The sequence below is a fragment of the Lissotriton vulgaris genome, chromosome 2_1 (genome assembly GCF_964263255.1).
Source record: "Lissotriton vulgaris chromosome 2_1, aLisVul1.2, whole genome shotgun sequence".
Lineage (NCBI taxonomy): Eukaryota > Metazoa > Chordata > Amphibia > Caudata > Salamandridae > Lissotriton > Lissotriton vulgaris.
In genome coordinates this window covers 454,214,414-454,231,105 of record NC_141687.1, presented here as the reverse complement: position 1 = coordinate 454,231,105, position 16,692 = coordinate 454,214,414, and positions in this window count along the sequence as shown.

Below are 16,692 nucleotides of genomic sequence, written 5' to 3'. Positions count from 1 at the left end.
ACAATGTAGCATCCCTAAAGCCTTTTTAACCATACATTCAAAAATTCCTTTTTATTGTTTTCATTAAAGTGCGGATTGTGAGAAGCTGGCTTGGCATATGCTGTCCAGTATTCTAGTGGGCACCTTCCACCAGTCCAAACAACCGTTATTGATGGTAGGTTTAAAGACAACTTATATAGAAAGCTATCCTAGTGGTAGTTGTGGAGAGTAGCCTCCAGGCTAAGTCTTGAAGGAATGTAAAGCAACTTGTTTTACCCGTCTATAATCTCTTGAATGACCAAATTAAAGGAGAACCGCACCAAGTATATATATAAAATATATGTATTTATTCTAAACACATCCCTCTAGTCTCTGTATGAGGCTAGAGGCAAAAGTGCATTCCGTAAACCTATTTTAGCACACAGTAAATTAGCACAATATACGTTGAGCCCTAGGGGCGTACCAAACCATATATTAAGAAAGTGGTATAAGAACCACGACTGACATACAGAAAAAGGCCTAGAGCCTTTAGAACCACTGGGGCCACCAGGAACTACCCAAGTTAGTGACACAGGGGAACCATGGGGGACGCGTGCAGTGTCTAAACAGAGACGCAAATCACCACTAACTTCTAAGGGAAAAGTTGCGGTTGGAATTTTAAAGATTAAGGACACTTAGAAGAGGACTTGGAGCAAACCCCTTTAAAACTAGGCAGTTCTAGAGTCAATACCCACAGGAGCACTGGAGTACTTGAGTTACCTCACCAAGGGAAGCCGGGTGCACAGGTGTCTTTTGGTGTTGGGTTTTGTCTTGGATTACAATGGCGATCTGCTGCAAAGCGCTGCTGGCGACCAAAGTCAAAAGTGTCCAGAGGGATCCAAGCAATAATCAGGGAAGAGAAGAACCTGAAAGCAGAGGGAATAGAGTCTGGGCCACTACAGTGACCAGGAAGGCGAACAGCATATGCCCACTGATGTCTGGTGATTTCAGGTGAAGACAGTGAAGCTTAACTCTTCAGCCACGCTGACCAGGAGGTATCAAGGACAACCAGGAGCTGGATTCGAGCTATCCCTTAAAGGATATCGACTGCTGCTGTGTCGGCTTCTGGATTGGAACCAACAAGCCTTGGCAACAGCAACCCATGCAGAAAGCAGAGATTGGCTTTGGTGCAGACCAGCAAGGTCTGAGGGGCTCACCACTTGGTGGGGAGTTAGGGCACATTTGGAGCAACCAGGGAAGTCCAAAGAAAAGAAGAGTTACCTTTGTGGGGACCCACCAGGCGACAGACCAGGGATCCCAAAGGGGACTCAAGCGGAATTGCTAGAAGCGGGCCCACAGAACCCTCGTGGAGTGTAGCCCACAATCTTTGGTACAGATGGTGCTCGTGGCTTGGACTACAATTAGCCCAATGCACAACTTTAGGAAAGCTTGGGAAGTTGATGCACTAGCAAATGTGCACGTGTCCAGGAGTTCCGGTCCCTCGTCACTTCTGAGGGCTGCAGGTCTCAGCTTTCCTGGAATCTCATGTCGGCCTCTGAGAAGTCTGGAAGTCTGTGTCCTGAGTTGCAAATACTTCGGGGTCCAGCGGGAGCCACGAAATGTGACCAGCAAGATGACCGGCAAGATGCTTTGTTGGTGCCTGCTTGAGCAGGGGAGCCACTCATTGACCCCAAGCGAGATTCTTCCGGTTGTGTAGAATGTCGACGTTCCAGGATATATGTTGCAGATTACATCCAGGTGTATTCTGAAAGTCCTAAGGACTGGGGTCCCATACTTATACTAAGAAAGGGAGTTGGACATACTCTGGGGACCCACCTATGGGAAGGTCTGGGAAGAGGGGTGGTTACAGCAATTCCCTTTGTCCAGTTTCATGCCAGAGCAGGGGATGAGTGCCCCTGCAACCGATTTGTTTCCATGCAACCATTTCAAAGTTAGCATTTACCGCAAGGTTATAATATACTTAAGAGTATATGATCTGGCTGCATCACAGAACAGCCTCGGAGAATAGATTCAGAAAGCTGCAGAGGGGTCCTGCTCATGCCTGGGCACCCTCTCACACAAAACCAAGCACTCTGCCTTCAGGATTGATAAGGCCTGCCATAGGAGTGACTTATAGGTTTATATGTGTCAGTGATTAAAGGTAGATATAGGTGACCTATATCTTAGTAAGGGGTGCATGCACCACCTTACCCAGGCTGCAGTAGCAGACCTGTAGTGCCATTTTGGAAGGCTTCCCAGGGGTGGCATAATACATGCTTCAGACCCTGGAAGGTACCATATACTAGGTACCATTTACTAGGGACTCACAAGGTTAACCCAGTAACCAATCTTGAGTATACCTAAAGTACATGCAATCAATTTAGAGAGGAAGCAGCTAGGCTGGGATCCTGGTTAGCAGGGCCCCAGCCAGACTAAATTCGAAAAACAGTGAAACACCAGCAGAAAAGTAGGGGTAACCATAGTAAGGCAGATCCTACTTTCCTACACAACTCCCCCCCCCCCAATGCAGGAACGTTAAACTAACCTTGACCAGTTGAGTCTTTATGTTCTAAGTGGAAATATCTGGAGGGAACATCTGCATTGGCATGGTTACTCCCAGGTCTATGTTCCACTGTATAGTTCATCCCCTGTAGGGAAATGGACCACCTCAAAAGTTTTGGGTTTTCACACTTCATCTGTGTTAGCCATAAGAGGGGCTTATGGTCAGTCTGAACGGTGAAGTGAGTGCCAAACAAGTATGGCCTCAGCTTCTTCAGAGCCCAAAGCAGAGCAAAGGCCTCCCTCTCAATAGCTGACCAACGTTTCTCTCTGGGGGTCAGCCTTCTGCTAATAAAGGCTACTGGTTGGTCCTGACCTTCATCCTTCAATTGTGATATCATAGCCCCTACCCCCAACTCAGATGCATCTGTTTGAACAATGAATTCCTTGGAGTAGTGTAGTGACCGTGTTATTGGCTCTATTTCTGAGTGATGGTGACTTTAAGCTTGCTACCATCCTAGATCCTTATTCTTGCCTTGTGTTGGTCTTTTTCAGGCCTTTTTCCAGACCTAGAAGTATAAACTAGAGGATAGCTGCTTTATATGATGATAGATCCATTATTCTTGACTCTAATCCATCTATTGCCTATTGGCTTTGATATAATTATGTGTCCTTTCATCATCCTACCTATAGTAGAGGGTGGATCCTGTAGTCCTGACTTTCTATTATGATTTGTGTATGTACTCTGACAGAGCTAAGTGTTATTTCATTCTTTTCGGGCCTACAAAGCCCAGAACTAGAGAGACTCCATTTTGCTTTCTGTCCCTGCAGACTGAGATGCTTGCAGGGTAATCCTGTTATGTGCTAGGGGAAAACCAGCGGAGACTGGATCTTATTGAAAAGAATGTGTATGTCTCTGGGCCCAGACGTAACATGCAGATGGCCACTGCATTTGCGCTGAGAGCCTTGGAGCTGGCACAGGAATTCGGTGGGAGGTGGTTTCTGCTGGAACTTTCCACTAGAGGAGAGCATTATATATTAGCGAAGTGCAGAAGAGGAGGAGTGTCAGTCAGTCGGTTCTTGGAGAGAGAGAAGTCAGATGGTTTTTGGAGCTGAAGAGAACAGTTCAGTTCAGTTGGTTTTCTGGAATGGAGAGAGAAGGCAGATGATTGCTGAAGCTGGAGAAAGCAGTCAGATGAATCTTGGAATGAAGTTGGAACTGTCAGCTGGAGCTGCCAGTTTATCAGGATGCATTAAAGCAGTTACCAGTCAGATGGAGGAGTTGAAGCTGCCAGCTGGAGCAGTTGAGCCAGAGGAGTGAAGCTGTGGTGACAGAGGGAGAGAGAGAGCCCTGATTCCACCAGAGAGAGAGAGAAACATTCCTTTCTAATAGGGTGAGGTATTCTAAACTAGTTTGCTTTACACTTAAACATTAATCTTATCCCTTATTTCCTAGGCTAGATTCCCCTACTGTATTGCTAATCCTTTTTCTTTCAGCGGTGTGCAGTATAATCCATTCCCTCTTTAGCTTTCTACAGTCCCTGTCAATTACATGTGGATGTGTTATAGTAATAAAGCTTTCCATTATAATAAAGAGACCCCGCAGATCTGTGTATGTGTCTATTTCCCTTTTACTTTTCAGGCTATGTGTTATAGTGCAGTATTATATTGTTGATATTGTTATAATAAAGGAACCCTAGTTCTTAATGAACCAGTGAGTATATTTTATTGTTTTATGATAAGGTTAACCTTTCTTCTAGTCAGGTGTTATTATGTGGACAGATGCGACTCCCGGCCAGGTAAATGGTAACTGAATAATGAGGGGGAGAGGAGAACTTGTATTAGATGATAATAATACACCGTGTAATTTGGCCATCCTTGTGTACCACATAAAATATATGAGACATTCCGTATTGGCGTATTTGCTAAATTTTTATATTTTAAAATGTTTTATAATGTACAAATGTCTTTTATGGTAAATATTTTTGCCAAAATAAAGAATAATAAAGTAAAGGTTAATATGAGATAAACTTCCCAACAGAGAGAGACAGAGCTAAAGGTATTCATAGGAAAGTGATCGTCGTTGTAAGGCGGCGTTAATGAGAGCACCAGGGGGGATACTGGTGTGTATACCCACAGGATTGTGGCTTGTGAGAGCACCAGGGAGGAAACTGGTGTGTATACCCACAGGATTGTGGCTTGTGAGAGCACCAGGGAGGAAACTGGTGTGTATACCCACAGGATTGTGGCTTGCGAGAGCACCGGTTGCAGCCAGTGTGTAATGGTAAGTAATCAGAACTGCCCCAGGGTAGATTAGTCTGGGCCCATGTGGTCGCGAGATTATATTGTATGAGTGTGGTGTAGGGCATGGACGTCCTTAGTAATCAGTGAGTATTTCTAGTAATCCCCATAGATTTAGTGGTGTTTTTGATGATATGAGCTTGTATATAGCAAATTCCCCATCCTCAGGTAGGTACCCAGGTGCCTGGATAGATGGGTCCTGAGGAGGGAGGTGGTTACGTTTCGGCTGGGTTGGTGGTGTCTTGGTGAGCTGATCCTATCTGGTCCGAAAATCCGCTCATTACAAGTAGTTAGGACTTTGCAGAATAGGTGCACTGCACATGGCCTGCTTCAGGTCATCAAATAAATTTTGACAGCTAACTGTCCACTGAACTTTCTTAGGGATCATTTTAGAAGTCAAGTCATTCAGGGGTGTCACAATGGAACCATACCCCTTGACAAATATTCTGTAGTACCCAGTCAGGCCCAAGAAAGCTCTGACCTGATTCTCGGTAGTGGGAGCAACCCATTCCATGATGGTCTGGATTTTGCTCTGTAATGGTTGAACCTGGCCTCCACCTACAAGGTGGCCCAGATACACAACCTGACTCTGACCTATCTGGCACTTAGTAGCCTTGAGAGTTAGGCCTGCCTTTCTTAAGGCTTCCAAAACATTTCTCAGGTGGACCAGGTGATCCTCCCAAGTGGAGCTAAAGACAGCAATATCATCAAGACACGCTGCACTATAGTCTTCTAGGCCTGTTAGGACTTTGTTTACCAACCATTGAAAAGTGTCAGGTGCATTCTTATGACCAAAGGGCATTACCAAAAATTGATAGTGCCCACTAGGGGTTGAAAATGCTGTCTTTGGTTTTGCACCATCAGCTGATCTGATCTGCCAGTAGCCAGCTGCAAGATCAAATGTGCTCAGAAATGTGACTGACGCCAACATATCTATAAGCTCATCTGCTCTTGGGTTTGAATGGGCATCAGTCTTAGTGACTGCATTGAGACTCCTGTAGTCAACACAAAACCTCATCTCTCATTTACTACCCTGGGTGTGAGGTTTAGGTACCAAGACTACTGGACTAGCCCACGGGCTATCTGAGGGTTCAATAACTCCCAAATCCAACATGTTCTGGACTTCAGGCCTGATGCAGTCCCTGGCATGATCAGGTTGCCTGTAAATCTTATTTTTTAACAGGCAGACTGTCCCCAGTGTCCACTTCATGAGTGCACCGTGTAGTCTGACTTGGAGTCAGAGAAAACATGTGTCTGAACTGATTGAGTACTAAGCGTGGGCATAAAATCCATTTCACAGGCAAATTTGCGGATTTTTGACGATTTCGCGATCCGTGAACCGCGCAAATTTACCCAATAATCCGCAAATTTGCATGCTACGAATTATTTTGCTTGCTTGCGCTTGAAAAATTCAATATCACGCGCGTGGCGTGATTCTTACCGTGATTCTGAGTCCGCCGAGTTGTTTTTCTTCAGGTTTTGCGTGTGCGGCGCCATTTTCGATCTTGCTGCGTGATCGTGCTAGAGTGTTTCGAACGCAATTACGTTATCGCGGCTTGCCATCTTGCTCGACGAGAGTTTGACAATGCGAGTACGTCATAAATGCCAGCGACGGCGCGCAGCTGACTTCCGGCGGGAGATTCGAACAGCTCGCGTTCCGGAAATTGAAAAAATTGCAATTCTGCACAAGAAATCCACCGCAGTAAGCATGAACCTTGTGAAAATGATGATTTTGATCAGAATAACTCCTCAGATTGACATTTGACTGCACTTTTTGGTGCAGGAGTCCATTTTTTGGGGTGGGGTGGGAGGAAGGAAGTGTCTTAGATTCTTCAACATCCAGTTCCTGTCCAGCAGGCTCCTCCCAGTGCTTTTTGCATGTACTGGTCACTTTTCATTTGGCTGTTGAGCTGGAAAGATTACTTTCTGTGACTGCTACTGGATTTGTATTTGAGGACTTTTTGGACTTTGGAGTTTGGATCACTTTTGGACTTGAGATTTTACAAGTAAGTTGGTGTTTGTTTGGGGCATTGTAGTTGAGGCAACTACAGTTCTAAAACTTTTTTCACAACTTTAACAAAATATATATTGTGGTGTGTAGCCACAGTATCCAGTAGGCCCAGGGTTAGTAATGGGTGCATGATACACCTGTTTCTGTGATTTGTTTTTTAACTTAATTCTCATTTATGTCATGGAATTTTAGCTCACTGTTATATGTTGATTTTTTTTTTAAATTTTGGGGTGCCTGTAAAGCCTCACTAGCCAGTAGGCCCAGGTGTAGTGAGTGTTGGGGCCTGGCCATGTGGATGGGGGCCATTTTGAGGCTTGGGACAGGCAGGGTCTGGCCATGTGGTGGGGGATAAGGGGCCATTTTGAAGCCAGGCAGTGTGCTCAGGCCTGCAGCCACTTTGCCTTGCTTTCAACCATTATGCCCAGGGGTACTCAGTGGTGCATGGGCCTAGTTTTTCTCTGGGGGTGTCTTGATTTTAAACATCATTGAGGGCATAGATGGCATGGGATTGTGGTGATTTTTGAGTGTTTTTCGACTTTATGGGGTTGTGTTGAGGCCTGGCCATGTGGGTGGGGGCCATTTTGAGGCCTGGGACAGGCAGGGCCTGGCCATGTGGTGGGGGTCGAGGGGACATTTTGAAGCCAGGCAGTGTGCTCAGGCCTGCACCCACTTTGCCTTGCTTTCAACCATTACGCCCAGGGGTACTCAGTGGTGCATGGGCCTAGTCTTTCTCTGGGGTGTCTTGAATTTAAACATCATTGAGGGCATGGATGGCATGGGATTGTGGTGATTTTTGAGTGTTTTTCGACTTTTTGGGGTGGTGTTGGATTCTGGCCATGTGGGTGGGGGCCATTTTGAGGCCTGGGACAGGCAGGGCCTGGCCATGTGGTGGGGGTCAAGGGGCCATTTTGAAGCCAGGCAGTGTGCTTAGGCCTGCACTCACTTTGCCTTGCTTTCAACCATTATGCCCAGGGGTACTCAGTGGTGCATGGGCCTAGTCTTTCTCTGGGGTGTCTTGAAGTTAATCATCATTGAGGGCATGGATGGCATGGGATTGTGGTGATTTTTTAGTGTTTTTTTACTTTTTGGGGTGGTGTTGGGGCCTGGCCATGTGGGAGGGGGCCATTTTGAGGACTGGGACAGGCAGGGCCTGGCCATGTGGTGGGGGTCAAGGGGCCATTTTGAAGCCAGGCAGTGTGCTCGGGCCTGCAGCCACTTTGCCTTGATTTCAACCATTATGCCCAGGGGTACTCAGTGGTGCATGGGCCTAGTCTTTCTCTGGGGTGTCTTGAATTTAAACATCATTGAGGGCACGGATGGCATGGGATTGTGGTGATTTTTGAGTGTTTTTTGACTTTTTGGGGTGTATAACTGATGTTCCTCTGGCTTCCATTGCTTTTAGGTGCACAAGAGAACCACCAGTGCCAGGAGGAAGTCCTGCAGTGGTGTGTGCAGCACAACGTCACCTGACGTCACGTGTGGCCACAGACAAGACAACTCTGCAACTTGTGCAACTGCGGCCTGCTGTTCCGACATCTCAAGAAGATGGCCCCAAAGAAAGTTGGCCGTAGCGCCTCAGTGAAAAAAATCACCAGTGCCACTGCAAGTAAGAAGGAGCAGAAGAATCAAGTGGCACCACCTACCAAGGAGACTGGTATGCCCACTGAAACCTTTTTGGGGGAAAAAAACTATGCCTGCAGCAGCAGCGGTGTCCGCCGGGGACCAAGCTGGAAGCAGCACCTCTGCTTCATTGGGCTCAGTGCCACCACGCCAAGTTAGGTCCAAGACTACCTTGAGTGCTGCTGTGGCAGCCACTTCGTTTGTTGAATCACCATTGACCAGTGATCTTGGCTCATCACAAGAAAGTACCATCCAATCAACGCTGGGTGTAACTCAGCTGACGAGTGTTAGTACAAGCGCAAGTACATGGGCAAGGAGAGGCGCAAGGAGAGGCGCATGGAGAGGTGCATGGAGAGGCGCAAGGAGAGGCGCAAGTAGAGCCACAAGTAGAGCCGCAAGGAGAGGCGCAAGTAGAGCCGCAAGGAGAGGCGCATGGACAGGGGCATGGAGAGGTGCAACTAGAGGTTCATGGAGCGACACAACTGCCTACAGCGCTTGTTCCTCCAGAAGTAGGGGCACATCAGGAAATTGCTATTCTAGAGGAGGTATCCGAGGAAGCCACTCCTCCTGATGATGATTATCCATTGTCTTCCAGATCCTCAGCAAGAAAAAGGTCAAGATGGGATACAAGAAGTTCTTCTTCAAGCTCCCTTCCTTCTGATGATGCTGATGTTGATTGGAACCCACCAATGCAGTCTGAGAGTGAGTCACCCCATGATGAGCCGACAAAGGTAGCTAAGCCTAAAAGGAAGGCACCCGCAAAGCTTCCACTTATGGGTGATGACGACGAACAAGAAGTGGTATCTTCTGCTGCTGATGAAGAGTCTGACGATGACCCAGTCGTCACTCCAGTCCCAGCAGGCATGCATCGAACAGACATTTTAACCCTAGCCCGAATGGCTGCTGAGCGGGATATGGGCGGCGTGGCACTGGTACCACCAGCATTAACTACAACACCAACACGACCTACAGCTTCCATCTTTTTTAGTCAGAAGGGCCGGCATGGACCTCCATCCAGCCCGACCTGAAGTAGTGGTGCTGTTAGTGAACAACAGAAACAAATTCAGCCACGCCCATCCTCCACTTCATCTGGCATTGAAAGTCAAAGTAGCACCTCCACCTTCAGCAGACATCACCAGTCCCCAGTTTGGGACTTCTTTACTGTTAGGGCAAAGGCGGAAAACATGGTCGTTTGTTCGATTTGTAAAGCATCCGTTAGTCAGAGTAAGCTTGGTACCAACTATGGTACTGGAGGCCAGAGAGGTCATCTCAAGCAACACCACACTATCATTTGAGGAAGATCAAGGAAGGCAAAAGAAAAACAAATCCAAATGTATCCATTGATATTGAATCTGATGATGACCAGAATCTGATTATGCAGGGGGGAAGTGAAGAAGCGACAGACATTTTTTCTGGTACACCCAGTACCACTGGCAGCAGCACTGCAGTAGTATCGTCCACACCGTCTACCCCCGCAACATCTATGAGGTACACTAAGAGTGTTGGAGGGACACCAATGCGAAAAACTACATCAATGGGCCAAACAGGTTTGAAGAGGTCATCATCATCACGTAAAATGATCCAGCCCACCATTAGCGGAATGTTCTGGTCGGAGGCGCCATTTGAACGCAACCACCCAACGGTACGTCTGTATAACGCAAAGCTGGATAAAATGCTAGTGCTGGACCTTCTCCCTTTTTCTTTTGTGGAAGGGGTGGGGTTTCTAGAATTAGTGGCAACATTCTGCCCTAAATGGAGGGTTCCTAGCCGGTTCTATTTTGCCAGAGTTGCGGTTCAAGCACTACATTAAGATGTGCTGGAAGTGATTGGGGCTGCTTTGCAGAAGAGTGCTGTTCACACTATCCACTTGACAACAGACATGTGGACCAGTTGCCAAGCCCTTGATTACATGTGCATCACTGCACACTGGGTCTCTTTTGCAGGATCTTTTGCAGGGGTTAGAGACCAATCAAGTGCAGTTGTTGACCTGGACACAGTTTTTCAAGCTTCTCGAAAACATGCAACATTAGCCATGTGTGTCATGGAGAAAAGTCATACTGCAAAAAACATTTTGGATGAGTTTAAAAGTAAGGTCTCTGAATGGCTGCAACCAAGAAATCGCATAGTTGGTTATGTTTCCACTGATAATGGCAGTAATATAGTTAGGGCCATGCAGGACGGTGACTATTTCAGAGTGCCGTGTTTGGTGCACTGTATAAACCTGGTTGTTCAAGATTTCTTGAAAACTGAACCCCAAGTCAAGAAGTTACTGTCTATGTGCCGAAGAATCTGCACACATTTCAGCCATTCTTTTAAGGCCCAGAAGCAGCTGAGGAGCATTCAACATGTACGTAAAGTGCCAGTCAAAGGACTCATCCAGGAGGTGGCAACACGTTGGAACTCAACCTTTTACATGCTTTAGCTTCTGTATGAGCAGTGCATGGTAATCAATGACTATATCTTTACAGTATGTTCTATTGACCTGAGGCTAGAGTTGGAGGAATGGCAACTAGTTAAAAGCCTGACAGACATGCTTCGTCCTTTTGAGGTCTTCACGCGTGAAGTCAGCAGGGAGGACTGTTATTTGAGTAAAGCTATCCCATTGTTGCACACGCTAGAGCACCAAATGAAGTCTCTGAATGTGTTGCTTATGCATCATGTGTTCTCCTGTGCTGCACCTCTGAATGTGTTTTATGCATCATGTGCCTTGTTCTTACACCGCTGAATGATGTTTATGCATCATGTGCTTTGTTCCCAGGCCTATACCCCTAAATGTACGGTGATATTTAGTTGGTTGTTTTCTTCTAGTACAGGTGTTCCTTGTGAGGTCCCGGTTCCCTACGTAATATTCTCCTAAGGTGGTTAGGGTAGCGTAGGGGGGTACTTACCGGTTACCAGTAGTTACTGGTTGTGTGCTAAAGTGATTTATATTCTATGTTCTAAGTGCTAATTCTAACTGTATTTCTAGTTATAAAAGTGCTGATTCCTGACAGTGGTACATGTGGCCCTGTCTTGTACATATCCCCTGTAAATTCTGCCTGTGCCTGTTGGCACATTGTGAAGTGTGTGTTTTTATCTAATGTGTTTTGGTGTAATACAAAGGCTATTTTTATACATAACCTTGTGTGGAGTTTCCTTTGTGGTGGGCCTTGGGTGTTGTTGCTGGGGGTGCATGCGCAAACACTTAACTCACATTGCCTCCAAGTTTAGCCTTACTGCTTGTGCCACGTTACTAAGGGGGTGAGCAGGGGTTATCTTGGCGCGTAATTCCTTTGCCCTGATTTGGAAGTGGTGGTCTCTGACTGACTTTGGCGCACGCCCTGGCCAGCCAGGGATCCCATTTCTAACATTGGCTCGTTCATAATGATGTTGGCAATGTTTTAGGGGGGGTTTGGTGTTCTTTGGTCCAGAATTGGCAGAATTTTGGCCTTTTTGGGTGTTTTGCGGGCGCGTGTGTTTGGGTGAAATCTAAGTGAAAACTAGTCGTAGACCTTCCTTCTTCTTCTTCAAAGAGCGCAGTGGTTCGATTTTGTTCTGCCTTGCTGAGATTTTTGTGAATCGCTGGAACAAGTGACTGTCCATGTGAGTTTCAAGAGGATCGAAGTAGTGGAAGTGCTGAAAACAGCAATGTTTTGTGAACAGCGCAATTTGCCATGTTTTGAATATACCAGTATTGCATGTTTTTGGGGGGCTGTTTGTGGGGCTTCTAGGTTTCTGTGTGTGGGTTTTGGGGTCTGCGAGCACTGCTGGCACAGTCTAATGTTGATTGCATTTTTCAGGAAATCCATGGTGGAAAAGGGGAGTTAGGGCCTAGCTGCAGAGCGTATTTGGACTGAATTGAAGGTAGGCCCATTTTTGCTTTTTGCCTGTTTGGAGGTGTTCTGCTTTTGGGTGGGTGGCTGCAGGAGTCTGGGGGCATAGCTCGGAAGGTCTAATATCGGAATCAAGTGTTTTGGACCAAATCGGAGGTGAAAAAGTTTTTGCGTTTTTGCTCACTTGCCTGTCTTTGGGGTGCTGTTTGGGGGCTTCTAGGTTTTTTGTGGGTGGGTTTTGGGGTCTGGGAGCACTGCTGGCACAGTCTAATGTTGATTGCATTTGTTTTTCAGGAAATCCATGGCGGACAAGGGGAGTTAGGGCCTAGCTGCAGAGCGTATTTGGACTGAATTGAACGTAGGCCCATTTTTGCTCTTTGCCTGTTTGGGGGTGTTCTGCTTTTGGGTGGGTGGCTGAAGGGGTCTGGGGGCATACCTCACAAGGTCTAATATCGGATAAAAGTGTTTCGGATAAATCGTTTTTCCATTTTCAGGCATTTCGCTCACTTTAGCATTTTCGGGGGCCTGCTTGGGGAGGGGGTTCCTCGTGTTTGGGGGGTTTGGGGGTCTTGGAGCAACACTGGGTATGGATACTTTTGATTGCAAGTGGTTTGGAGAAAATCCATGGTGGCAAACGGGCCTAGCTGCAGAGCGTGCACGGAGTGATGTCGGAAATATGCAGAAATTTGTCTGTGACCATTTTTCCGTTTTTGATTTTTGGCTGTTTGGGGGGGGGGTTAAACTTGTTTACGCCTGGATTGATGGGTCTGGGGGCATTGCTGTCAAGGACTAATACCGGATAAAAGTGGTTTGGATAAAATCGGAGGTGAAAAAGTTTTTCTCTTTTCAGGAATTTTGCTCACTTTAGTGTTTTCGGGGGGCTGTTTGGGGGGGTTCCTGGTGTTTGTGGGTGGGTTTTGGGGTATTTGAGCAACACTGGCTATGGATACTTTTGATTGCAAGAGGTTTGACGAAAATCCATGGTGGCAAATGGGAGTTAGGGCCTAACTGCAGAGCGCGCACGGAGTGATTTTGGAAGTAGGGAAAAATAGTTCTAAGTCCCCGTTTTTGTACTTTTGCTTTTTGCCTGTTTGGGGGTGTTAAACTTGTGGGTTAACGGGTCTGGGGGCATTGCTGTGAAAGGTCTAATACCGGATAAAAGTGTTTTGGATAAAATCGGAGGTGAAAAAGTTTTACACTTTTCAGAGTTTTCGCTCACTTTCGTGTTTTTGTCGGCCTGCTTGGGGGGGTTCCTGGTGTTTGTGGGTGGGTTTTGGGGTCTTGGAGCAATGCTGGGTATGGATACTTTTGATTGAAAGAGGTTTGAAGAAAATCCATGGTGGCAAAGGGGAGTTAGGGCCTAGCTGCAGAGTGCGCACAGAGTGATCTGGGAAATATGCAGAAATATGTCAAAGTGCCCATTTTTCCATTTTTGCTTTTTGGCTGTTTGTGGGGGTTACATTTGTTTTCGCCTGGGTTGACGGGTCTGGGGGCATTGATGTGAAGGTCTAATACCGGAAAAAGTGTTTTGGAGAAAATCCATGAGGAAAAAGGTTTTGCATTTTCTGACATTTCGCTCACTCTAGCATTTTCGGTGTGCTGTTTGGGGGGTTCCTGGTGTTTGTGGGGGGGGGGGGTTGCGAGTCTTGGAGCAATGCTGGCTATTGATACTTTGGATTGCAAGCGGTTTGAAGAAAATCCATGGCGGGGAAGGGTGGATTCGGCCTACTTACAGAAAGTGTCTTTTGAAGTATTTTTCACTTATGGCTTGTTAGGGTTAGCACTTAGCAGCACTACAGTATTGCATGTGTTTGGGGGTGTTCAACATTTTTTCAACTTTTTTTCAACTGATTTCTAGGGTCGTGTGGAGCACTCTTGGAAATGTATAAATTTGGTTGCAAGTGATATGAAGGGAATCCATGGAGGAAAAGGTGGGATTCATTTGGGCCTACTTTAATTACAAAGTACATTTTAGAACCATTTTCCACTAGGCCTCAGATAGGGAGCAGTATCGCACGTTTATTGGGATGGGATTGTGGGTCTTCTATATTTTTGAAACTGGGTTTAAAGGGTTTGGATTGGAAGCACTGCCGCGAAGGTCTACTTTTGTTGTAAAATCGCAGTTAACACTACACCTAGATGGAGGAGAAAAATCCACAAAATATGCCCATACTTAATTATCCTTCAAAAGGAAACTCAGAGTACGCACTTTCAAGAATATTGTACTGTCGATTCTGAAATGTATTGTGTGACTTTTTGCACTACACAGCGGACGTACCTTATTTTTTTCTCAATGGTGTTAACACTTCCTGTTTTTCAATCAACAATTACAGGCCGCCTTTCAAATTGTGCGATGGGAAAAAGGATGAACTTAGGCTCGACTAGAGGCTTCACTTTAGCGGCCCGCAACTAAGTATCCGACAGGCAGGCTTTGGACAAGGTGTCTTGTGGTCACCAACGTTGATTGACGGAGCGTCAGATGGAATGGAGGAGTACCGCAAAGAAGAGGAATGGCTGCATGCATGCAACTTCCCAAATTCAACAGGACAACTTCACCAAAATACAGTATCAGTAACTATATGCAAGCTCTTATATTTTTCTTTTAAGATACGTTATTGCTGTGAACTTCTATGAGTGTAAGTAACTATATCAATTTGTTTGCTCTCTTCTTCAATTCATCCCTCCAGCCATTATATAGTAATGTACTAAGTTGTTCTTCCATCTGAGGGGCAGATAGACTAGTGAAATTGCGTAATTATTGCATGCCCTATACCTTTGACATTATTTCTTTATAGTTACAATTAGAAAGTAACACTTACTTTTCTGTACACTATTACCAAACAACTTCATGCATGCAGTAGTGCATGCAATAACTTTATGTCCCTTAAAAGATTTCTAGATAGGTTTGTTTCCAAAGATTTGTTTATCTCCATTGACTTGTTTGTCCATGCTGCCTTTTTTTTTCTCTCTCAACAAACCTTTCCCCACAAACCCCGTTCCCATCCAATTTTCAAACCCTAACCCTCTTCCCCCGGGCTGTGTGGTATTCATTGAGGTGTTACACTACATAACAACAATTATCCCACAGACTTGCTGGGGAGGATAAGGTGGAAGCAACCTCCTCAAATCAATTTTTCAGTCAGCTACATGAAGAATAGGATCTTTCAATTATGGTGAAAAAGAATATTTTTCAATACATTGTGAATGTCATGCAGCACCACCATCGTCAACAATGAACATCATCCTAAAAAATGTCTTACACACTGTTACGCTGATGTCTTACTCTTCTTACTGTAGCCATAATTATCCATGCAAATCTTTTTTCCCAAAACTTATTATACTACTGTTCATTAAGTTCTTCTAATAATCCGCTCAGGCCATTATATGTCTCATTTCTTTGCTTTGTTTTACATATGCTGCTACTGCTGCTAGTGTGGCAACACTCATACACTAACACCACAACAAAGTGAATTCTGTCCTGGATGACGCAATCAACATTTGACATGCAGCCAGCGCTGTGCCAAGCTGTATTCGCAAAAATGAAACACGGGTAAGATAAGCATTGTGGGGAGGTAGAATAATGGACGAGGACTCGGAGGAGAGAATGACAGTAGTACTAATAAAGTACTAGTAGGCCGATTGAATTCACTAAGTCTGTTACTGCCACTTTTGAAAAATGTTGGACGGTTTACATAAATCATGCTGTTCTCTGGAACGGAACGGGTAAGTTGGAGGAAAGAACCAAACGTGCAGTAACCCCCGCCCAACACCACCCTAAACAAATGACATCAACAAGTACACTAGGTAAGTAAAAGAAATAATTATATATTTACCTAACAACAAAACTAGTCCCACCCCTCCCTAACCCAAACAATTGTCCATGAGTCCTTTTTCAAATAAAAGAAACCCAACTTCCGGATCCCACCCCCCCAACAGTCTTTAAAAAAGGGGCAAGAGACACAGAGTCACTTCTGGCGGTGTGGGCGGTCCCTTCGGTCCTTGCGGAGGTCCCGGACATCTTTACGGAGCTTTTCAACTGTGCGCTCCAGGTGGTCCACTCGGAGGCGCAGGCGGCGCATGCGTCTCAAATAGGCTCTGAGGGGGCCAGCTGCTCTTGGTCTTGCAGCTGAGTGGCGGGGGCGGGAGGCTGACCGAGCCCGGCCCGGTGCTGGAGGCTTCTGGCTGGTGGGCACGTGGGCAATGGAAGAAGTTGTAGAGGTAGAGGCTCCCTCCTCTAGTTCCCGAGCACACAGCCGGCGATATTCAACAACTATGGCCTCCACCTTGCCGGCCCTGGCCTGGACAGCCATCTCCTTCCTTGTGAGCTTTGGTGGAGCATCTATATGAAGAAGTAAATAATAATAATGTAACCAAGACTCGGTAACAATAACGCAAAAGAAAATTCAACTGAAATTGTCTCACATTAATACTAGCAATTTGCAAGCACACTATAAGATTTGGCATGTTTTGTATCTTTACACCGTCTTTGTA